The 25,438-nt window shown below is 35.0% G+C and overlaps 1 long non-coding RNA gene across 1 annotated transcript in view; it reads right to left on the bottom strand.

Moving 5' to 3' along the window:
- LOC111090154 overlaps positions 1 to 25,146 on the bottom strand; it is a 37,095-nt gene extending 11,949 nt beyond the window's left edge. Inside the window, exons 1-2 of the long non-coding RNA XR_005371042.1 lie at positions 24,508 to 25,146; positions 17,320 to 17,417 (exon numbers count right to left, since the gene is read on the bottom strand). This is a non-coding gene — a long non-coding RNA (uncharacterized LOC111090154). The remainder of the gene's footprint in view (positions 1 to 17,319; positions 17,418 to 24,507) is intronic.
- Between the last annotated feature and the right edge of the window lie 292 nt (positions 25,147 to 25,438).

Raw genomic sequence — 25,438 nt, 5'->3', positions numbered from 1 at the left:
TTTATTTTAGAGAGAGAGAAAGCATGAGCACATAGAAGAGGGGAGGGGCAGAGGGAGAGGGAAAGAAACCCAAGCAGACTCTTTGTTGAGCATGGAGTCCTACCTGGGGCTCAATCCAAGGACCCTGAGATCATGACCTGAGCCAAAACTGAGAGTCAGATGCTTAACTGACTATACCACCTAGACGGCCCTGTTTCAAATATTTAAATGGACTTAGTAGTAGAAAGAGTTCAATTTTCTTTGAGGTGAAATATTTTCAAAAGAGTTATAAAAATCAGCCAAAATAAAATTTTTTCACCCCACACACAAAAACATATTCATTGTTTATCTGAGACTCACATTTAACTGGGAGCCCTATTTTTCTATTTGATAATCTGGGAACTTTAGCCACATACACTGTGTAAGCTAGCTTCAAGAAACTTACCAAGCAAGGATCCTTTTAAATTTAGCTTTCTGTTATTTCATTTAAAAAAATGAGTGCGTCAATTACATTTTGTCATCAAGAATCTAAATTGACATATGTCAATTAAAAAAAATCAACTTATTCTGTTTTTGTAATCAGTCAAATATTTAGATTTCTCATGTTCCCATCTAGATCTATTCTGTGGCCATATATAATTTCATTACAGACATACTGTAGAACTTGTCATATCCTCTTTCAATTAACATCACATTATAAACATTTTCCACTTTGCTAAATAGTTTCATATTTTTAAATTTAACAGCTCAATGTTTTTATGATTTTTGTATTTAGTGAAAAACCTATTATTAGATATTTTGGTTCTTTATAGTATGATATACTATTGCAAATAATGCTATACAATAATATTACATACTGTAATTCTAGTATTGAATGTTTCTATGCATGTGGTTTGCTTTTACTTTTGGATAATGTATTCAGAATACCAACAAATATAAATATTTGATCAAGGGTTATAATCATTTTAATAAATCTTTCTAGATCAATTCCTAAAATGTTACACTAACTTTCACTTCTACCTGCATTATATAAGAGTTTCAGTTCATATATATATTTTATCAGCAGACTCACTGATGTTATATATATATTTGATAACTATAGTTTTAAGATGTTCTTGAATCACCTTTTGGGATTTAAATATTTTTATTTACATTTTGATTGAGTATGTATTCAATATTTAATGTATTATAAAGAAATTTTCTTAAGAAGTTGTCTCTTTGATTTTTAAGTGTTAAACACTTTTATATTACTTCTTTCAATTATCTACCTTCAGAATTAAGAAACTTATATTTTTAAAGACTAAATAAGCCTAAAATTTATCTTCTGGGATTTAGGATTTTAATTTTCATGTTTAACCATTCAACTTTTTTGGAGTTTAATATAAACTCCTCAATACCATTTTTCAAATGCAAAAATATTTCTGTGTAGTTTAGAAAATTAATATATTTTTTTTAATTTTTATTTTATTTATTTATAATAGTCATACAGAGGGAGAGAGAGAGAGAGAGAGAGGCAGAGACATAGGCAGGGGGAGAAACAGGCTCCATGCACCGGGAGCCCGACGTGGGATTCGATCCCTGGTCTCCAGGATCGCGCCCTGGGCCAAAGGCAGGCGCCAAACCGCTGCGCCACCCAGGGATCCCCGAAAATTAATATTTTGAAAGTAAGAAGAAGGTGGGGTTTTTTGGACATAAAGGTGGTGTGGTTTGATGAGCAACAGTCATTTGGAAATGGCAGCCTATGGTACATGTTGACAGATTTATTAAGAGGAAGTGGATAAAAACAAAAAAATCCAAGAGAAACTTGTTTGTAGTACTATTACAAAAAAAATCCATGTATAAAAATTATACCTGCAGTCCTCAGAAATCTTTTCAGAAATAACCCATTCTACACTGAGATTTAAAAAGTTCCATCATTATATTTAAATATGCTTCCCTAAACATCAGAAAGAATTAAATTAAAATCACTTTAAAAAAGTTAATAATTTTTAGAGTGTGTAAGGAAAGGAAAAATTGTGATGGAATCTAGAGAAAGTGTAGTCACTGAGTATAAATCTTTTCAAAGTATCCTCATACATATATAGTTTCCTTCCTTCTTTCCTTTCTTCTTTCCTCCCTCCCTCTCATCCTTCTTCCCTCCCTCCCTATTTAATATTTATTGACAGCCAGCTACATGCCAGTGTTTGAAGGTATGCAAATGATGGATACAGCCTAGTTAGGGAAAGGCAGGTAAAGGAAGGATTACAATATGGTAAAATAAAAATAAACACTTGGCAATGAGTAGAGAGGATGGGTTTGGGTGGCTTTTGGGAGATTATGCCTCAAGTAACTTTAGAATATGAAGACCATGGAGAATCTATGCAGAAGAGAACAGTAAATCAGACCCCTGTTATTCCATCTTGCCCAGAAACCAAGAATCATTTTATGATCAGGAAAACTGAATTAAAATCACCTTTCTTATTTTTCCTGTTTTTATTCACTGCTTAGCTTTATTGTTTTCATGCATTCTTTGTCTTCCAACAAAAAGACAGAACTGAGTGATCTGAGATTAGGGGACAGAGACCTTTCTCATCAACGACAGATGTGTTTGCGTTCTAACTTATCCATCAGGGTTCTGTTTTGTTTTGTTTTTCATTTTGTTGTTGAGTCAATGAGTCCATGAGATCTAACTATTTTTTGTGGATCAAGATACAGTTTCTCTAAACGATAGGTGATATTTGGGGGGGAAAATTCTACATCTGATGCCCAACTGAGCTTCCTTTCACCTCATAGTATCACCTACTTTGTAGGCTCTGGCATGATTACAGAAACCCCTGAGGGAAATGCCTTCAACACAGAAAAACAGAACATCTGAGCAGTTTGAGTTAAGGGACTCTGCTATTCTATCCATAACTGAGACAAAAAGAGAATGTAATCCTTGCTTAAGAAAGAGAACTGAGACAAGCTGGAAAAAGTCTTGAGGGAGGAAAAATCTTTAAACTAAAAATAATTCGATTTTAAATCCCATGTTGAACAAGTGAAAAGACGAGGAAAAGGCAAGAGTCTTGAGCACGGAGGTTATGCGAATGAATACTTTATAAGCTTTACTGATCAAAAAGGTAACTCCTCATTTCAACCTACTGGCAGAATTGAGAATACTGGAATTCAAAAAGAAATCTTTTCAAGATATTTGGACTTGACTAAAATATAAAACAGTTTTCCCATTACCGTTCTCTGTTAGGGCAAATCGATTCACTTGAACATAGCCTCATATTCCTTGAAGTTTTGATGTCCATTTATTGGACAAGTGGTCCTCATCTTCGAAGCCAAAAGGAACAAATAGCAATTGATCTCTCCTTTCGTTAGGAGAGTCTACACTGTGGAAGAGGCATACGTGAATGTTACATTTATCTTCTTTTTGAAGCAATGATGCACTTTAGAAGCATCATTAGTAATTAACTAAATCCAGTAGAGTGCTTGGTATATAGTGACATTCAGAGGCTTCTCCAATGAATCAAAATGTGAATGAATGCTAGTAAAACACAAGTTCATTTCTATGAGCTGATTATTATTTCCTTCATCAAGAAATCTTATCTTTTTATTTAGGACCATAAAAAAATTTTTGTTAGGTTACATAAAGTCCAATGTAATATCCTGGGGACTTTATTAGACACCTCATCATATTTAGATTTTATTTAAAATTGTATTGCATTGAAAATAATTGTTTTAATTTGGGGGAAAATTATGTATAGGACTGGTGATAATCTTTCCCTAAATCTCAATTACTGTAATGCAGATCTATTTTAATTTTGATATATAAAATGAATTTCTAATTTTGATACACAAAATGTTTTTTTTTAATTTTCTGATAACTTATTATTGTCTAAACTTTTTTCAATCTCAGTAATCTCCTTATTGCTTTAATTTTTCAATATTTCAATATGAGTTTTGCTGGAAATCTCGGTTTGATTTATGACTCCTAAATCTCATTATATTTACTCTCTAAGCACTTCAGAGCATCTTGGTGGGCAATTTACTTAGGGAGCTATGCTAAACGTAGGAAGAGGGGAAAAAACCCACATTTGTTTGTTTACTTTCTTGTACAGCATTTTACATATACTATCTCATTTCAGTATTTAAATGTTCCTATGCAATATTATCATCTTTATTTTATGGATGAGGAAATTGATGTGTAGAAGTTAAATAACTTAGCCCACAATATATAAAGTGGCAGAGTCCTTATTCAAACCCTGGTGTCCTTGAATCCAAAACCTATTTTTTTAAAAAATCACTTTGCTCTACTGTCTCATTATATGGCCAAAGATGCTTTCATGTGGGCACTAAAGTATACTGTCTTGCCCCACCTCCCACAAATACTCCATGTAAGGTTATGATTTTACTCAAGTTTCTTAAGGCTCTGATAAGACTATCCATGTGCACCCAGGTGAACGTTTCATTCAAAAGGGTTTAATAAAAAGGCATTTCTTTAATAAACAATATGAGGCACATCCTCGTATTATGTGGCACATCCTGAGCCTTACATGGTGAAAGATTAATGATGAGATAGATACAGTACTAGCTCTCAAACGATTTCTATTCTATTTTGGTTAAGTTAGGTAAGTCAGTTCAAGAAGATATTATGGATTATAGCAAACAATTTTGGGAGGTTTTTCCTGCTTAAAATGTTGCCCAATTTTCTGAAAAATTTTCTTTATCCACAGGGTTTGGGTCCTGACACTCATGTTATAAACTTTGTTGCTTAGCTACTAGTGGTTGATCCTGGGGTCCACCTGATTCTAGCTGGGTCAATCATCCTCTTTCAGTATGACAATGAGCTCTGAATGCTACTAAATCTCTGTATGTGTTTAGACTGTAAAATTAACCACTAAAACTGTGTGGCAGTCACAATACAGTATGTAGACAGAGGGAAAAAAGATAAGACTGGTTTGTAGAGCTAGAAAATAATAAAACAGAAATGAAAAAAAAAACAAGATGAGAAAGAGACTTCAACATCTTTCTTTTTAGCTCAACTTCTATTTTGAGGATGGCTACATTCATGTCTTTTCTATTTTTATAATTACTCCTTAAATTTTTCTGTAGCTGTTTTCATACATTACAACCCCAAAAGCCTCAAATAATACATACTATGATTAACAGCCTGGCCTGGATATAGAAGGCAGTGAAGGCTGGGAGATGGGCAAGATTCCTTAATTCTAGCTGAGTTCTGAACAATGGGTAGTGTTTATCAGCTGGATAGACTGGGAAGTTGGGAAGAGAATTCTAAAGACAATTGGATAGAAAAGCAAGAACCCAGAACTTGATGTAATGATTTAGTGACTGAACTCTCTGCCTGCTAATCCTTAACATCCTCAACCTGAATTATTATGTTCTTGGGTATGTAGACAGGGCATAGAAAAAATGGCTTTAAAAGAATAAAAAGCTCCAGTCATTCATTACATAGAAGTGCTGGCCTGAACCTGAATGATGGGTTCTGGTAAGGCACAAAATCCAGGAAATAAATCAAATGGCCATAGTGAGTTGAAAGGTGAGTGCATTTTATATACACGAGAGGCGAAAAAAACCCCACATAGGTGTTTTCCATTCTTGTCCTCTGTTGATCTAAGCAACAACCTAGATCCTAGAATGTCCAAGACATTCTCATTCTAGTGATTTCCAGATTTTCTTTGGTCAATACCTGGCTCAGTTACTAAATGGAAGAATATGATTGAGCTTTCTGGATTCTATAAGATTTTTTAAAGCTGAGATATATAGAAACAGCCAGAGAAGATCAACAAGATTCTTGTCTCTAACATATTTTACTATATTTCACAGAGTATTATGTGTCAAAGTTTACTTTCTACTTCTCTCCTGCTTCGCATTCATTTCTGAAGTGAGGAGCGCCTTGGAATAAATATGCAACATTTTGTAGTAGAATAAATGTAGTTGATTTATGCTGTGAAAGGCTGTCAATAATAATTTAATGTCTCATAGATAGATAGATAGATATTCTACTCTTAAGAATCTGAATATCTGATTCTATCCAGTGATTCACTGAATAGATTCAGCAGCAGAGTCCCTCACATAACTCCTCCAAATGCAGCCTTGAGTCCTGGGGTCAAGGGGAAATAGTAGAAAAGACTCAAGGAACATGAAAGGAGAGAAGAGAAATGATTTGAGGGAAGTAAACAACACGTAGGCAGCAGAGGTGCATCTGTATGGGCTAAAGAAGATACCTGCACATTCTCATTACTCTGTGCTCTCATGATTATCTAATAGCAAAGCTGTTTGTTCTTCTGGTAATGAGTTGCCCTGCAGGTCCTTCCAGACATTAGCAACTGAAAAGAGAATAGACTCTCTTCTTCCATGATACAATCTCCTTCCTGTCTCTGTCTTTCATCTTGTGATTAACCCTGTCCTTTTGGAATGTTCACATTCTGGTGGAGCTAATGGCAAGCAAATAGGTAGGTACCAATTGACATAAGTTCAATTTAAATTGAAACTGCCATTAAGAATGGCTAAGGAGTCTCTCAGTGTTATTGCCACTTTAAAACTATGCAGTGGCAACCTGTGAAATGTTTACCAGTGTGATAGTAGTTCATTTTAATTTGCATTTCTTTAATGTCCTGAGTTTTAACATCTTTTCAAATGTTTACAGGCCATTTCTGTTATTCTTTGTATTTGCCTTTTATATCAGTTACCTTTTCATATTCTTTATAAGATTTTCTATCACATTTTTTTCCTTATTGGTTTGTCAGGTTTTATTTTTTTTTTTTAATGTGTTAAGAAATATATTTTTATTTTTTATTTTATTTTATTTTTTAATCTCTTTTTGATTTATTTATGACAGTCACACACAGAGAGAGAGAGGCAGAGATACAGGCAGAGGGAGAAGCAGGCTCCATGCACCGGGAGCCCGACGTGGGATTCGATCCCGGGTCTCCAGGATCGCGCCCTGGGCCAAAGGCAGACGCTAAACCGCTGCGCCACCCAGGGATCCCAAGAAATATATTTTTAATCTGTCATTTTGTTATAAATATTTTTTTCTCCTGGATTGTTTTGTCTTTTGACTTATTATGAATATACACCCTGGAATAAATCTAGTAAGATTAATATAAGAAGGTGGTAAGCTAGCTGAATAAAAAATAGCCTTACAAAATTCATTAGGTTTTATCTGTACTGGAAATAATTCGTTTGTATGGAAAATGAAAAAAAAAATCAAACAATAACAAAATTGTAAAATACTTTGGAATAAACTTAGATTGCTTTGTAGCTCTATACAAAAAATATCTATACATTGTATTAAGAAATATAAAATGATCTGAACAATGCTCAACTCATGCTATGTTCCAGAATGTAAAAAAATTATTTTGTATCCCCAAATATATGCATTTAACAAAGTGCCACTTCATGTGTTTTTATTTTTGAGACAGAATACCAAATCTAAAATTCTAATGGACAAATAAATATTGGAGAATAGCTCCCAAAGTTACGAAAGAATCACATAGTGAAAGAGTTCTTGGGTTATCAGATACTGAAACTATCTACAGAATCAGAGTAATAAAGAAGTATGATAATAGAAAAGCAATAGCTAAATAAAGTAGTAGAAAAAACAACATCCAGAAATATATCTAGTATATACAGACATGTAATATGTGACAAATGTGTTACTTTAATTCAGTAATTGAAGAGGGTGACTTATTTCATAAGTGGTGCTGACAAAGATGGCTCTTCATGTGGAAGAACAGAAGCATAGACTCCTACCTCACAGTATGCAGAAAATAGAATGTAGCATGGATAATAATGTTAAAATGAAACAAAAAGTCTAGAAGAAAACATAGACACTGAAAAATTGTGGAGTGAAGGATACTGTTTAAAGCAAGAATGCAATTCTGGAATCTTTATTTAATTTTTATTTTTTAAAGATTTTACTTATTTATTCATGAGAGATACAGAAAGAGAGAGAGAGAGAGAGAGGCAGAGACACAGGCAGAGGGAGAAGCAGGCTCCATGCAGGGAGCCTGACATAGGACTCGATCCCTGGTCTCCAGGATCACGCCCTGGTCTGAAGGCAGGCGCTAAACCGCTGAGCCACCCAGGGATCTCATGGAATCTTTAAAACAAGAGGCAAATTTGACTGCACAATGATTAAAATTTGTGTAAATCCAAAGAAAGTATGTTAAATGAAAAGCAATAGTGTGGGGGAACCATGTCCAGTATTTATGTCAGATTAAGGTTAAGATGCAGAATTTAAAAAATATATATTTATTTACTTATTGAGAGACAGGGTAGGGACAAGAGAGGGAGAGAATCCTCAAGCAGAACTCCCTGCAGAACACAGAGCCCAATGGAGGGCTCAATCCCAGGACACTGGGATCATGATCTGAGTTGAAATCAAGAGTTGGATGTTCAATTACTGAGCCACCCAGGTGCCCCAATATGCAAAAGCTATGTACTGACAAGAAAAAGAGAAATAAGTAATACAAAAGAGGCAAAGTATATAAATAGGCAACTCAGCCAAGAGGAAATCCAAGTGCCAGTAAATTAGTGAAAAGATGTTTATCCTCCATTTTAGCAGTAATATGCAATTAGAAAATACAAATTCTACTTTTTGCCCATTAGATTATCAAAAAATAGGATGTGATGAAAATTCATGCCGTCAAAAAGGTGGGCAACAGGCACTCTCATGTCACTGGTAGTTGGAGTCTCTCAGGTAATAACAATAAAAATTAGTAATTAAAAAATACATGTACCCTTTGAAATAGCAATCCCATTTTTTGGTGACCATTTCTTATAGAAATAAAGACACTGATTTTAAATGCTAATTAGTAGATAATTGCAATTTTATTCTGTAAAAGGATATAAGAATATTACCTTACAATAAAATTTATTGAATTATTTTTGTGGTGACAAAAACCCAAGAAACATTAACATTAACTCATACAGAAATGGTTTAGAAATTGCTCAGCAGGTTTGAGAATCAATTGGAATAAACCAGGGTTTTTTTTTTTTTTTTCTTTTCTTTTTTCTTTTTTTTCTTTATTTTTTAGAAGACCATTCTAACTGATCAATGTCCAGAAAAAACAAAAACAATTTTTTCCAGTTTTACTGAGATACAATTGACATTTACCAATTGTTTGTTATTTTGAATGTCATTGGTAAATTATATGTGATATCACATAGTTATCACAAAATGAGTTTGATCTATATGTATTGACCTCAAGGGATGCCCATGTTTCTGAGTGGGAAAACTAACAGAGAAATGACTATTTTATGATCTTGTGTTTACAACAGAAGATTAAGAAAAAATTAGATATAATTCCTAGATGGGATCTAGGAAAAGACAGGGTGAAGAAAGGAAAAACGCTTTAGCCAAATGGAAAAAATGGCACAATGCTAGGAAGAAGTTCTACCTATGATATTACTTCTTATGTGCATATTGACAAGAGTAGAAGGCATAAAATGAACACATGGAGAAAGCACACTGGCATGTTTAAAGCTGTGAACTCTTCTGTACTTTGAAAACTCCAGGTTAACTTGATTTTACCCAATATTTCTCAAACTTATTTCACCGTAGCTTTTTTTTAAAAAATCAAATAACATTTAATATCCAGTTGAAGGGCACACTGTGAAAATGCTGCTCTGAAAAGTGGTGATTATGTGATGATACGTCCCCTCTATGCCCACATTCCAATGTGAATCCCCTAGTAGGCATCTGTTAATATTTCTTAGCTTATAAACTTGCAGTTACCTTTCAGCTTCATAATGACTCCCAACCCTAAAACAGGCCATGCAATAGTTGTTTCAAGCAACAGCAGTGCAGACTTGGAGTAAAGGGCACAGCCTGGGTTACTTAACCTTCTCTAAGTTTCAGTTTCTTCATCTGTACAATGGGAATGATAATCCCTTGGTTTTGTTGTAAGGACTCAATAATGGAGCACATGTAATTCTCCTGACACAAAGGAAGTGGTCAGAAAGTAACAGCAATTACTGTTGAGACCTATGTTTCCCGTCTCCCTGGTTGTATTTTCAACAACTTCTTGGATAAGGAATCAGAGAAAGCCATCATCAATACTCCCCCAGCTACGTTCTCCACAACCAGTTTTATTGGCCAGACATTACATGAAAGAGAATACACTAAGTAGCTGGGTTGGAAATCTCACTGTGATGGGATCATTAGCAGTATTTATTTTATTGATCACCCTGTGGCAAAGACTGCAGTTTGCTCCCTAGTATCTGTTATCCCTGTCTCCTTAGTAAAATAATTCCAGTTTTATTCTGGATGGCAATGTACCCAGCTAGATGACCACACTGCCCTACTTCTCCTGCAGCATCGTAGACTTATAGCAATGTGGAACTCTTGGGACTTCCTTGAGGACACCTAAAAAGAACTGGGAGAAATCTCTATTTTGCTTTCCCCTCCTTACTGGGTAACAGAAATGCTTATGCAAACACTGGAACTCCAACAATACTATAGGATGAGATAATCTTATAAATAAAAGCCACCTGCTAGGATAGTATAACAGGTTCACAAACCCTATGCCCTTTTTTTTTTTTTTTTACAATGGAGCTGCCATATCAGCTCTGTTATGCCCATTTCTGGATGTCTCTTATACAAAGGAGAAATAATCTGTAGTATCTAGGCTGTTCTTATTTTGGGGTTCTTGTTATATGCGGCCATAACTAATGTAGCTGATATATTACCACTTCCTGAAGTCCTGAAGTTTAAAGGCTGTTCAGGAACAAGGAAGAGGTTTAAAAAATTATACTGAAATGTGTTAAATATTTTCTGAGAAGAGCAATACAAAATTAAAAATTATGATATCAACCACAATAATTCATGGCACAATTTTGGCAAAACTGTTGGCTATGCCAGAGCAGGGTCTGGATCAATTTTGCCACAAAGTGTTCTAGAAATGTTCAATTGAGGTCAAGGCTTTCAAGCCAGCTGCAATGGTAATACAACAGAGGGTAGCAAACAGACAACCATGTAGGCTGCAAGGGCTGGTGTCCTAATGTTTCCTGAAGCTCCAGGAACTCAAGGCTCAGGAGGAAAAGTAAAAAGGATACGAGACAGTAAGTGAAAAAATACAAGTAAGAAAGTGAAGGCTTATAGGGGTGAACCAGCTTAAACCTAGGATCAGACTGATTTACTTCCAGCAGCACCCAGGACAGCGACAAGGAATATATGGAAACTTGGATCCTAGAAAGCAATAAAGGTAACTTTTATTAAGCTAATTGGTTACCATTACCCATCAGAACCTCTGGTATGAGGTTAAGAACACAGATCCCTGGGCTCCAAGCCAGATCTATTTAATTAGAATCTCTGAGAATATATTCTATGAATTTTAAAGTTTTCCAGAAGACTCTGCTGTACAACCAGGCAGAGAATCACTTAGTTCATGTACAGTTTGTCCCTCTTTAATTCTCTTGTTTAAGCCTACAAAAACCACATGAGGCTAATTTGTTTTCTCCATTTTGGAGATTAAAAAAATAGAGCCCAAAGGAATTAATGTAACATCTCGAATAATCCAGAAAAATGTAGCATTGCTTATGGGTTATTTGCTTCTAGAATCCTTTGCAAGCAGAGTAGGTTATACACAGGTTAATTTATCTGGGCTTATATCAATTTATTAGGTTTTTAGGGGTGAGAGAATCTTGAGTTTGTTGTGGAAATTCAAGTGTAAAAATGCAGTTTTACCAACTTTAGCATTTTTCCAATGGTTTTCAGGTTCTGATGAGGGTTATGAAGAAAGAGCATGAAGTAACAAAATTATAGAAGGAGGATCCATTGTTGCATCGTATTTGTTATTGGGAATTTAAATTATGAAGCAAAGAAATCTCATTTTAATAGAGAGACTGCACTGTCTTACCACTTGCAATCTGGTAAAAAAGAAAGAGTTGCTTATTGGTCAATGTTGATTTTAAAAATACTAAGTGTGGGTTTATCTTTGATCACATACAAATGTGCCAGAGAAAATAAGGCCAATATCATGCAACCTCCAAATGGGCCTATGAGAATAATTACACTTACAAAATATATAATGGATAGCTGTAACTAAGGATGGACGGTGTTGAGAAAGAGTTCAGCCGGACAGGTTCAGTTCTCATAAACTCCACTGAGGCAATTATAAATAGTTTTCCATTTCCTGTAAGGGGTATAGTGCCCAAGTGTGTCAGTTTTGTTCATCAGAGAGATCTGCTCCAACACATCAGTAATAAAACCTCTCTTGATCTGAAGACTAATATTTCAATTGCCTGAAAGTTTCAACTCCTATTGAGTTATATTTTAACAATTTTTATAGTCTCTTTAGTAATCTACTGATACATATGTACTTTGCTCACCATGAAGAACAGGCTATGAGTGAAGCTGTAGATCTGTCTCTGCTATTTCTGAGAGCCTGGAACGGCTGTCACCATTCAGCATGAAGCCCAACACAAACACCTAGTCTTCCCAAATCCGAGTCATTTCATTTGCAAAGTCAAACATGAGATCAAAGATAAACCCACACTTAGCGTTTTTAAAATCAACATTGACCAGTAAGCAATCCTTAGAGCATTATGGACTAAGAGGGGGAAAAAAATCTATTGAGATGAAAGTTTCTATAATGAGAAATTCATATATGCAGAATTCTCCTGTGTATACTGTATACTCACAGTGAGAGTATATAGCAGGATGATATAAAACTATAAACTGATATGAACTCAAGATACAAAACACATTCATGTAAATACATGTTTATGTAGCAAAACAAACTAGAAACCACTAGAGTGAGAAAGATGTAACACATTTAAAAAAAACTTTTTTGTCATTATATAATTAATTCCATATCTTCTTTTATTTCTTGACATACATATTTCTATTTATTGCTGGTAGTTTTAGAGAAAGTTGCCTCTGGTATTTTAATTGACTGTAAATAATGAATATGAATATAGTCTTTGACTATGAATTGAATTATTATTTTCCATTCATAATGCAAGATTCTTAACTCATTCTCTTTATTTCATGCAATATTCTTCAAGTCGGAGTCTTCAAAGAAAACTTCACATGAACCAGAATATATTTTCTAATTTATTTGGCCAAATTAAAATATATGACATAATTTTACACCTAATGTTAGATGATATTCTTCTACACAGTTTTCAGAGAGACTATATGGTATTTGGTAAATATCAGAAGTCACTGTAAGTTTTACTGCAATGAAAATCAATGGGAAAAGTCTTGTATTTTTCCAAATTTATTGATATATAATTGACATATACCATTTGGAAGTTTAAGATGTACAACATGCTGATTTGATCGTTGTATATATTGCAAAATGATTGCCACTAGAAAATTAGTTAACACATTCATCGTCTCACAAATTACCTTCTTTTGATGGTCAGAATACTTAAGATCTATTTTCTTAATAATTTTCAAGTATACAACATAGTGTTGTTAACTATAGTCATCATTCTGTATACTAGATTCCTAGAACTTATGAATCTTAGAATTGGAAGTTTATAATCTTTGACCAATACCATTTCCCTTGCCCCCCAGCCCCTGGCAAGCACCAGTCTACTATCTGTTTCTCTGAGTTTGGCTTTTTTAAGATTCTGCATGTAAAGGAGATCATACAATATTTGTCTTTTCTTTGATTTATTTCACTTAGCATAATGCCCTTAGATTCATCCACATTGTTGCAAATGGCAGGATTTCCTTTCTATTTTTGGCTGAATAATAAGGCTGATCTATTCTATATCTATATAGAGATATAAAATCACATTGTCCTTATTTCTTTATCTATTTATTGTTGATGTACACTTAGGTTTCCATGTCTTGGCTATTATGAATAATAATGGCAATGAACATGGGTGCAGACAACTCTTGGAGACAGTGATTTCATTTTCTTATATATTTCTGGATATATACCCAGAAATGGGATTGCTGGATCATATGGAAGTTCCATTTTTAACTTTTTGAAGAACTTCAATACTGGTTTTCTCAATGGCTATACCTATTTGCATTCCCATCAATGCTGCACAAAGGTTCCATAACATCACCAGTACTTGTTTTCTCTTGCCTTTTGATAACAGACATTCTAACAGGTGTGAGATGTCATCTCATTGGGGTTGTAATTTGCATTTTCCTGATGTTCAGTGATGTTGAGCTCCTTTTCATGTACCTGTTGGCCATTTATGTCTTCTCTAGAGAAATATCTATTCAGATCCTTTGCCTGTTTTTTAATTATTTGTTTCTCTGCTATTGAGTTGATGAGTTCTTCCATATTTTGGATATTATCACTTATCAGATATATGGTTTGCAAATATTTTCTCTATACTGTGTTGCCTTTTTGTTTTGTTTGTATTGCTGCACCGAAGCCTTCTAGTTTGATGTGGTTCCACTTGATTTTTCCTTTTGCTGCTTATGTTTTTGTTTTCATATTCAAAAAATCACTGCCAAGACCAAAGTTGGGAAGCTCTTCCCTGTGTTTTCTTCTAAAGTTTTATAGTTTCAGGTCTTACATTTAAGAACTTGATCTACCACAAACTAATTTTTCTGACTGGTGTTAAGATAGGGGTCCAATTTCATTCTTTTGCATATAATATATCCTGTTCTCTCAACACCATTTATTGAAGAAACTACCCTTTCCCCATTGAGTATTCTTGGATTTCTAGTCAAATATTAGTTGACTGTATATGTGTAGGTTTATTTCTGGGCTCTCAATTCTGTTCCATTAGTCTATGTTTGCCGATATCTGTTTTCATCTATGTCTTTTTTTTTTTTTTGCCAATACCATACTATTTTGATTATAATAGTTTTGTAATATAATTTGAAACCAGGAGGTGTGATACCTCCCGCTTTGTTCTTTCTCAGGATTGCTTTGGCTATTAGGGGACTTTGTTGTTACACATAATTCATAGAATTATTTTTTTTCTATTTCTGTGAAATATGTTATTGAAATTTTGATAGAGATTCCACTGACTCTATAAATAGCTTTGGGCAGTATGGACATTGGATATATGATTATTAATTCATCTCCTGTTTATAGCTCTTAAAGTTTTATTTAACTTTTCATTATATATATATACATATATATAATTTTTATATTATAAGCAATGATAGAACTCTTTCAGTTTGCTTGTCTTTCCCACTTGACAGTTGAAACACTCTGTTTTTTATATATCCACTTTTATATAAATCTTTACATATATTTTTTTTTGAGAGAGAGAGAAAGAGAGAGAAGGGAGAGAGAAAAGGGGGAAGAGGTGGAGGCAGAAGGGGAGAGAGAAACCCAAGCAGGCTCCATGCCCAGCACAGAGCCCAACAAAGGGCTCAGTCTCACGACCCTGAGATCATGACTTGAGCTGAAATCAAGAATTAGATGTTTAACCAACAAAGTCACCTAGGTACCCCAACTCACTTTTATATTCTTAAAAAGTTAAGCTGCACTTAGTATATATTAGGACCTCAACTTATATAGGTTTAATAAATGAATGAATGAATGAATTCATTACTCTCATGTTGAGCATATTTAACTGATAAACTCTGTTGAGCATATTTAACTGAATGCTTAGTGAGATAGAGATAGATCTAATGAAAGATATAGAGTGAAAGAAATTGTACTCTATGAAACACTGATTTGAGTATGAAGAGCATATAAATAACAGAAATCTGTTCACAGTACCATTAAGTATGAGAATATTTCTTGGCTATACATGCACACAAAACCTCCTGAAAATGGGAAGTACTTGAGCAATTTAGTAAATACATATGTGATTTGCCTGGGTATGTCTATATTGAAAGTGGAAGTAAGTAGGATACTACCAGTTTAATCTTAGGAACAGAATGATTTACCATGGCTTGCAAAAGCAAGCTCAAGAATATGCATTTTGCATTAGCATAGTTTATGTTCACCTTGATGATATAATTTTAAGGCCTTGGTAATACCCCCCTCATAGAAATATCCCTCCAAGAGCTTATCACTGATGCCCAACATTCCACTGTTGTCAGATAATCCCTTTAGGTTACTAAATTACCTTTGAAATGTGTATACTCTTGAGAAATTATTTTAATAACTACAAGACATTTCAAGTGAGAGACATAATGATGACAGCTATGGAGGATACAGGAGAGAAGAAGAAAAGTAATTTGTGTCTGAGAATGAGGAATCAATGGCAGTACTATCTGTCACCAGATTCCATAGGCCAGAAGAGACCATGGGTCTATGTGCTACCTTAATAAATGTGACCCTTGGTGCTCACCTTTAGTATTAATGATTCATCGATTGCAAAAGAGAAGTACATGCTGATCCCTCACAAATCCCTAGCTCCAGTTCCAACCTCTCTTCCAAACCGTATGTGCCTTTTGATGCTCTTCAGGATACCTCTATTGGGATGAGGTACAGATAGGTCAGACTCAAACTTCCTTCGACAAACTTTGAATTTCAAATATCTATTACAACGGACCTTACAATGCTTTTTATGTAACATTTGCTTAATACATATTTATTGAATGAATGAATATAGGACTTTTGTTTAAATTAACCAGCTTGGACCAGAGGTTATTTTTGGATGACATGTGAACCTGCTAAATCATAGATTGCCAAATCCAGAGAAGATTTCAGCAATCATCTAATTCAGCCCCCGCCTTTCACTTGTGAAGAAACTGTGCACTTGGAGGCAAGTAAATTTCATCAGGTGGCAGACATGGGAATAGAATGTGGATCTTTTGACTCTAAATCACAAGTACACAGTCATTTGGATCATTCATTGCCTAATTAGTTTCTGGTTTAATCCTTCCTTCATACCCAAAAGCATTATTCAGCTTCACAGCTAATTTATATCAATATCAACTTAGGTTATTAATCCCTTTGCTGATTTTAGATTCAATTTACATCATGAAGTCTCATTTTTTACACTATTTCCCTTTTCAGAAAAAGCACACTGAAATTATTCAAAATGTCCCTTAGTTAACGATACAATTTTTGAATCTCCCCAGAAAATATGCTCAATTTAAATGGTACCAATTTCATCTCAATGCACAGAAGTCCTTGTCACTTTGTAAAATATCTTGTGCAGTGGGAATCACTTTTTAAAAAGGTCAAAAATCTTTAGGGTTTAGTGAATCAATACCATCTATTGAGGGATGAACTAGTGCTTGCCTATTCATGACAGAAGATGGACACATTATTAAAAGCAATATAAGATGTCTCTAGGAGAGTGGTGACACATTTTAATTTCATGTAGAACTGGATACAAGCTTGCTACACTTGAACAGATAAAGAGATAAAATGTAAGCCTAAGAATTTTGGAGAACAGGAAGCCTGAGGCCAATGGCAAGAGAGGATAAGTGTTATAAAAGAAAGCTGATTAAAAACTCACTTTGTAACCTGCGATCACTTCTTCTCTTGAAGCAATCAAATGTTCCAAGCATATGCTGGTGCCATGCTCTGTGAACACTGAGGTAGGTCATTGGTGAACTGTGAAAAACATATTGATGAAATATATAAGTAGAAGTATAAATGATTTAAATCTAATTCCTGTCTAACTCTGAACGAATCTAAGAAAGTTTAGCTTATGGCAGTTTGTCACAAGAGGATATGTTTAAGTTATTTTTTATTAAAAATAAAACATGAAATTTAATAAAAACATGTTGGAAGTAAAATGTTTGTTTTTACTTTTTTAGTCTATTGTACCCATGGATTATTATTTTAAAACTCTTAAAAAAACTCCACCTTCCTTTTTAATTCTTCCCATGGTTATAAACAGTAGTATTTTCCCCAGAGCTAAATTCATGCTTCCATATTCCAACCTAAACCTTAATATTATTAGACAGGTAGGAAATAGAACAATACTTAAAGGTCACTGTCAAAATTTAGGGGTAAGTATTCCTTTATTGTTTACAGTTTGAGGTGCATGGCCTCTCAGATCACGTTTTCTGAATGTCAACTTTGTGCACAAGAATTACACTTTGAAGGACATAGGCTGTCTCCTTTTGGGAAAAGAATGGAACTGCATCTGTGCCACACAAATAGTATATTAGAATAATAGGCTAAAATTGAATTCAATGAACTTAACTGTAATTATTTTAATGTTCAAATTCCCCCCAGCTTTTAGAATCCTAGAAGTCATGGGCTGATAAGACCTCTATGGTTTTCTGCTTTTCTGTAATTTTCCAGCTCCAATGTCCAACTTCTGCTTGGGACACCTTTAGTGATGGGTGGTAATGACTTCTCAAACAGACCCATCCTTCTTCAGACAATCTGCATTTTAGAACTCTCTGCCTTGATTTTTTAAAAAATTACTGACCAGTGTTGTCTAATTGGCATGATGGTAAATCTCTGAGACACATCAGAAGCCTTTTTTTTTTTTTTTTTTTTTTTTAATTCTGTGAGACCAAGCTGAGATATAACAAAAAGAAAAACTTGGACTTCCTGGAGGATAGGATATATAGTCAACATGATAAAGTATAAATCATGCTAAATGAAGCTAACAGATCTGACCAAACATAGATCCTCCTTCCCCTCCAAATACATAAACAGTCTGGTCATCAGAATACAATTTACACACAAATATCTGGTCTAGTCAATCCAAGGACATCCCCAAGAGACCAAGGAGTCTTGAAGCTTCCCAAGGTCTCTCAATCTCTCCTCCTGAAACAGAAACCTCCACCTCTTCATTATCTCACAGGAAAGCTATTTAGATGTTGACTAGCAGCCCCATGGAGCTCTCTCATTTCAACCTATGAAATCTCCTTGTTTGAATTTTCTTTTGGTAGGTACAGTCATTTCTTTGCTGTTGAGAAGAATGGAATGATGCATGTTAGCATATGTCCAACCATCACCCTACTTTTAGGATTAACCTCTTCTTTAGGTTACTGTCTCCCTCATGTTGCCCATTCTATTTGTCCCCTTCTCCACCTCTGGATAGTAGAGAAGAAGTTCACAGCTTTGGCCCAGCAGGAAGCGAGCAGGTGATTAGCAAGTAGGGCAGGATTGCAGAGCCATGGGTTCCAGAGGCTCAGTAGGAACCTATAGGGCACAAGAGGGGCAGAGGGTTGTGGGGGCCGCAGAGGGAATTGGGGTATGAGGCTTCTACAGTGCTGGTGCTCTTAGAGGGGCTCAGGTTCCCATGGAAAGGCCACACCATGTGGAGGCTGCAAGGTGGATGGATGGACAAAGAAGCACTCTGTATCAGTGTCTCTGGCAGAACCAGGCTGATACCCTCACACCCACACAGAGACCCCAAAGAAGAGTGTCCCTCCTGCATCCTCAGATGCTGTGTTCACTCTGAAAGAGAAGTGCTCAAAGGGCTAACAATAACAGTATCATAGAGCAGATAGGGAAGGATGCATTTCAAATTGAGAGCTACTGATTTGATGACTGGCAAGGAAGATGAGGTGCAAAGGGATTCAAATTGACCTTCTTGCCCTGCAGGGTGCCCTTTGTGGAATCCGAACTTCCTGCTGGAGGCCTTATCTCCCACTGAACTTAGGAGGTCAGCACGAGGCCAGAATTGGACAGAATGTGAGCAAGATTATAAGCAATTGGAGAGTTAGAAAACGTAATATGAGGAAATATGAGACATTTTACTCTGTTTGAATAGATCTTCCTCAAAGAACTGTGCATTTGTTTGATTTTTTGGAACAACATCAACAAATCTTTAATGATAGTGGATAGGTCCATGACAGTTCTGGTTGTAATACATCCAATTCTAGGTTTAAATCTGACTGTAGATTAATCTGTGAATCAACTATAAGTAATAGTGTTACTATGAGAAAATAAGCTTTATGTTTAAAAATCATCAATTTGTGAATAGAATATAGTCCGTTTTTAGCCTGGGGAATGCCTTTCATATCAACTAAATATATGGTTGATATGATTCAAGTGTAAATCAAAGCTACCAGAATACAATAACAATGCAGTAAATACCAAGTTGTTATTCATTAAAATTTGATTTGGGGGAATATCACACATTGTTTTCCAGTAGTGAGGTTCAAACAATAACATAATTGTGATGATTGATAGGGGCACCATTAAAACTTCAGAATGACTTTTCTTCATGGAATAAAGGTTCTAAACTTCTCCATAAAATGTTGTTGTTATTCTGAGCAACTGCTGCCACCTTTTAACAGTCTCTAGCCCAGAACAATAAAAGAAAACAATATTTCAAGAAGTAATAAAACTATATGACAAGTAATAAAGAAAAAAATGCAAAATTCTAAGGTGCTGTATTACTGAATACAGACATTCAAGTTTAAAGCATTAAAAAAAATGCCGTTTCAATAGGTTGAAGCCAAAAAGAAGCACAAATTTAGAAATTAAGACTCAAGCTAAATTCCAAACTCAATATAGAAATTATGGTACATGGATCCTCAAACTGTATAAATGAATTGCACTGTGGTGATGTAGAACATGATGTAGTGAGATAAAACTCATTTGTTGCTACCTGGAATCTGGGAGTTTTACTGCCTCACTTCATCTCTAGACACAACAGGACAGAAGGTGCCCACAACTGATGGTGTACTTCAAAGCAATTTCTAATGTATAAATTTCAGGTATCTAAGTTTTGATTATTAAAAGATATTGGTTTCTTTGTTCTTTTTATTTAAATAAAAAAAAGATTTATTTGAGAGAGAGAGAGAGAGAGAGCATGCATGAGTGGAGGGAGGGGCAAAGGGAGAGCAGGAAAGAGAAGCAGACCCCTACTGAGTGTGGAGCCCAACATGGGGCTTGATCTTGCCACCCTAAGATAATGACCTGAATCAGAAGTTAGAGTTGGATGCTTAATTGCCTGAGCCACCCAGGTGCCCCTATTAATTCTTTTTAAATTTTTCTCTAAAAATTTATTTTGAAATTATTTTTCTTAAAATATTTATTTACTTAGAGAGAGAGAGACAGAGAGAGAAAGAGAGAGAGAGAACATGAGAGAGCATGAGCAAGGAGAGGGGCAAAGGAAGAAGCCAGCTTTCTGCTGAGCAGGGAGGCCAAGGTGGATGTGGGGCTCGATCCCAGGACCCTGGAATCCTGACCTGACCTGAAGGCAGATGCTTTACTGACTGAGACACCAAGTGCCCCTGAAATTCTTTTATATTCATAGGAAATTGGAAAGATAGTACAGAGTGTTTCTGGTACCCTTCACCCAGTTTCCCCTAATGGTTCTATCTGACATAGTTATTACAATATCAAAACCATGAAATTGAAATTGGTCCATTGTATGTATAGTTTTGTATCATTTTATCACATTTGTAACTTTGTGTAGCCACCACTGCAGTCAAGATATAAAACTACTCCATTACCACAAAGATCTCTCTCTTGCTACTCTGTAGAGTCATACCTGCCTCCTCCTCCCTGCCAATCATGAACTGCTTTTCATCTCTATGATTTTGTCATTTGGGGAATGTTATATAAATGGAATCATACAGTGGATGACCTTTGAGTGTGGCTTTTTTCCCTCATAATCATGTCCTTGAGATGTACCTAAGTTATGTGTATCAATAGTTTGCTTATTTTTAGTGCTGAGTATTACTTATTCTCACAATGGCTTTTGACCGATTTAGATTTTGGTTCTTGGCATGATCTCTCTTGCTCTAATGAGGTGTGGGAAGATTTATCCAGGTATCACTAGCAATTCAGCGGACTACAACAGCCAGAAGAAACAAAATACTAGGAGAAATGAAGATGTATTTCAAAATCTTCCAGGTTTGGAAGGCAAAAGTTGTTGAAGGCTAAAAAGTCATAGGTAAATATTTAAAATATTGCTTTGAAATTTAGAATTCAAGAAGTGTTAGAAGGAATATTCTATATGATATTTATATAAAGAACAGGGTTGGATTAAACTGTTTTTTATAACAAAGGTTAGTGAGAAGGATATTTCCCTTAGAAATTACGTATCAAACCGATTCAACGTCACTTGTATTCCTTCTTAGGACACATTTAAATATTTGCACTTTAAAGGAAAACATTTCTTTTCATAAATAATATGAACAGAAACATCAGTGGATAAACTTTGAATCTCTTTCAAAATATGCAATTTATAGTTGAGACCTTAGGAATGATACTGAGATCCACTACCCAGTGGCAGTATATCCTAACTGCATACTTCAAACTTGTGGACCTTGTGAATTGGGGTAGGAGAGGGTGGAAGCTTCTACAGATCTAAACCTGTAAACCCTGAGGTTCAGAGGTGGCATAAACTTCACACTAGCTAGTTGTGGTCGCTAGGTTGTTCCTATCTGTGATTAGGCAAAGGATGTTGAACACATAGGGTTACTTTCTTTTTTTTTTTAATATTTTATTTATTTATTCATGAGAGACACAGAGAGAGGAGAGACATAGGCAGAGGAGAAGCAGGCTCCCTGCAGGAAGCAGGGAGCCTGCTGCAGGGAGTCTGATGCAGGATTTGATCCCGGGACCTTGGGATCACAACCCGAGCCAAAGACAGACGCTCAACCACTGAGCCACTCAGATGTCCCAACATCACTGATCTTCTAATAAAATGCTTGTCTCCTCCCCTCATAATAAAGATTATTTATTTATTTGAGAGAGAGAGAAAGAGAGAGAGAGAGAGCACAAGCAGAGGGAGGAACAGAAAGAAGAAGGGCAAGCAGACTCCATGCTGAGAACAGAGCCCAAGACGAGGCTCAAACTCAAGACCCTGTGATCATGACCTGAGCAGATCAAGAGTCGTTTGCTCAACCAACTGAGCCACCTAGGTGCCTCTGCTCATCTCACAATAAAATTCATGCTTTGAGTCTTAGCCCATGTATTATTGAGTCCATTCTTACTTTCTTACTCTTAAATTAAAACAGACAACTTAGACCTGCCAGATAGCTGAGGAAAACCTCTTTTATTAAAGAGAGAGGGAGAGATTAAACAGATGAAGAAGGGAAAAAGGAAACTTGGAGGAAACAGAGGAAATGATTAGAAATACACACAAAGCGGAGATGATTTAAAAAACATCATGACTATCCTGAAAGAACTAAAGGAGCTATTATAACCATGAAACAAGAACAGATGAAACTAAAAATGCTGACATAGGAAACAAAGACCTCAAAATTAAAAAATAAGACAGCAGAAAAAAATAACTCAACAGTAGACACTGGAAAATAAAATTAATTTCCCAGAAAACAGAGCTAAGAAATGGAAAATAGGAGAAATAATAAATAAGTTAGAGAACTACAGCAGATACATTATATAAATAATAGAAGTTTCAGAAAGAAAACAGAAAATGAAGGGAAAAAATTATCAGGCAATGATTTTTTTTTTCAGGCAATGATTTAAAGAATTTTTCCTGATCTGATATACATGAGTTATTAAGCAAATAGGCCCAATGAGTGTCTAGAAAAATGGGCAAAATTTCACCTTCACCAAGGAAAATTATCTAGACATACCAGAACCCTTGGGTGGGGGGGGTGGTGGGAAACCCAACTAGACACTAAAAGCTGGAGAACAAAATTCTAAAGGAAAATGATTTCCAATCTTATAATTCTATACTCAGGCAAGTTATCAATGGAGTATGAAAAAAAAGTAGGTATTGCTAGATATGTAAGTTCTCAAAAATTTACTACTAGTGCATCCTATCTTGGGAGATACTGGAAAATATCCTTTATCAAAATAAGAAAGTAACCCAGGAATGAGGAAGGTATAAAATAAAAAACAATAAAAAAACTCACTGAGAGGAGAGAAAAGGGAATCTTTAGGAGGGGATGGAGGTTTAGTAAACAACTGGTCCATATGGGAACACCTCAGATGACTCCAGAGGATATTTCTTAAAGAAGATGAAATTGATAGACTACCTTATATATTTGTTATTTACTAAGGAGAGATACAGGATTGCCTGAATATTTAAGGTTAAATTGATAATTACCTAGAAAATTAGACAAGTATGCAATTATTAACCCAGGAAAAACAAAGAGGTGTACAGTGAGGTTGAGTAATCATAGTTTATTGTGCAACTCAGCTGGGAATAGTGTTTACATAGTCCTATCAACGTATATGTTGACTATTGATTTATATTATGATTAAACTATAACAAGAGTACATGGAGATGAGGGACAGGCAAGTACAGAGTGGTGGGAGAGAAAATAAAGATTCATCCTCATCCTCTGTAATGGGTATCCTTTTGAAAACACTAAAGCTAAATAGTCAAGAATTAGTAAGCATGCTATTTAATAATATCAAAGTAATTTTTTTAAAATGTCAGCTTGGAAAGAATTGAATGTGGCTACCTAAGGAGAGGAGGGAATGGGACAAAGGAGAATTGGTCAGGGAAGTTATTTTATATAACAATAGTACAGAAATATTTAAGTTTAAAACATAGGCATATAATTTTGATAAAAATAAAAACTTTAAACAAAATTTAGAATTGGGCTCATCTGAGGAATACTCATGTCCAAATTCTGCATGTAATTCTAGGTTTACTGACCTACAGGCCTGATAAGGCCCAGTCTGCTGTTTATCAAGGAAAACAGTGGCATGCATTTTAGGCAGACTATATAATAAAATGATTAAAATGATGAGTCTACAATTTTGGCAGAAGTAAGTACTGAGTGACTCTTTTAAAACTTACATAGACTATCCTTTGCATCCATGTAGCTGGAACCATGCCAACAGTGTGGATAAAAAGAAATGACCAGCCAATAATTAAAGCCCATGGTTCAAAGAACTCCTTGATCAGTTCTTGGGTAAGAACATCTTCCCCAGGCATTTGTTTCTCTTTCTGTTTTTTTCCAATTAGGCTTTTAAATGAAATTTTTTAAAATCAGAAAGCATTGTAAGAACTCAGAAAACAACTTGCTTCCATATAATTGAAAGAATATGCATCTGTCTCAGTTGAGGAGAAACTATGCATGTATCATAAAATCTTCTCTCTGGAATGTGACAATTTCTTGGTAAATCATAAGTTGCAATTTCCTTTGAAGTTAATCGTTTAGGAAATAAGATGCTTTTCCGTGATTTCTTGTACTGTCTTAAATTAGTAACTGAATATAACTAGGAATTCTTTCAGGTCATTAAGAAACATTTAAATAAATTTTGCTTTTAGAGGAAAATAAAGTCAATAAGTTGGTCAGAAGCATTAGGCCAAAGGGGTAGACTGAGTCCATGTTTAGGTCACTTTGTATATCCTTCTATGCCTAGCCAGTTACTTCAAAGGGAATGAAGTGGAAGGATACAAATGATCAGTACAAACATATCAGTGCTCTTCATGGACTAGGGATGTTCTATTAGAATGTGTGTTCCTATGGAAAAGAGAATAACACTCAGGTCATTGTTATGGCCTTAAATGGGGGTTCTGTTACTTCAGCAAAATTCTGTGCTTATGTATAAACTGCTATTTTATAGTACTGGCCCACTGAAATCTCTGCAAAGCTATTTTTTTTTTTTTGCATTCTATTAAAGCTTAAATTTGTTTATATATAGAGTCCATGTCAAACATTGAGGGCTTTTAAAAGTTTATTGATTTATTAATTTTTTTAGTGGGGAGAGGGGCAGAGGAAGAG

Source organism: Canis lupus, chromosome 16 (genome assembly GCF_011100685.1).
Source record: "Canis lupus familiaris isolate Mischka breed German Shepherd chromosome 16, alternate assembly UU_Cfam_GSD_1.0, whole genome shotgun sequence".
Lineage (NCBI taxonomy): Eukaryota > Metazoa > Chordata > Mammalia > Carnivora > Canidae > Canis > Canis lupus.
This window is presented reverse-complemented; position numbering and strand designations above follow the sequence as displayed.